The following is a 931-nucleotide window of genomic DNA, read 5'->3' as shown; positions in this document are numbered from 1 at the left end:
GAAACTGATCCGAACACATGGCCTCTATCCTGTCTCTCATAGGAATGACACCCTCCCCACTCCTTCATTTCTGTGGCAGGATCTCCTTCACAACTGATTAGCACATCTCAATGAGGGCCACCACCAGGAAATATAGAGAGTAGAAACAGAGGTAAGCCATTCGGCCCTTCAAGCATGCTCCACCATTCAAAATGATCATGGCTGATTATCCAACTCAGTCCCTTATTCCCACTTCATTCCCACATTCTTTGATCCCTTTAGTCCTAGAACTATATCTACATCTGTCTTGAAAGCCTTCAATGTTTTGACCTCAATAGTTTCTTGTGGCAGAGAATTCCACAGGCTCATCACTCATTGGGTGAAGAAATTCTTCCTCATTTCAGTCCTAAATGACCCCTCCTTAATGCTTAGACTACAACTCTTGGTTCTGGACTCCTTGATCATCGAAAACTTCCTTTCTACACCTACACCGTTTAATCCCTTTAGAATTCTATAGATTTCTATAAGATTGCCACCCATTTTTCTAAACGCCAATGAATATAGTTCTAACCAATCAAGTCTCTGCTTATATATCAGTCCTACCATCCCAGGAATCAGTATGGAAAGCGTCCTTTGCACTCCCTCCATAGCCAGAACATCCTTCCTCAGATAAGGAGACCAAAACTGTGCAACATTCTCCAGGTGTGGTCTGACCACGGTACTGTACAGTTGCAGCAACACATCCTAGCTTGTGTACTCGAATCTTCACACTATGAAAGCCAATATCATTTACCTTCTTCACCACCTGCTTTACATGCAATGCTTACTTTCAGGGACTGATGTACAAGGACACCAAGGTCTTTTTTCACATCCTGTTTCCCAACCTACCCCCACTTAGATAATAATCTGCCTTCCTGTTTACATTTATCCACATTATACTCCAACTGCCATG

Source organism: Chiloscyllium punctatum, chromosome 29, assembly GCF_047496795.1.
Source record: "Chiloscyllium punctatum isolate Juve2018m chromosome 29, sChiPun1.3, whole genome shotgun sequence".
Taxonomy (NCBI): domain Eukaryota; kingdom Metazoa; phylum Chordata; class Chondrichthyes; order Orectolobiformes; family Hemiscylliidae; genus Chiloscyllium; species Chiloscyllium punctatum.
The sequence above is the reverse complement of the archived record's forward strand: the minus strand, read 5'-3'. Positions refer to the sequence as shown.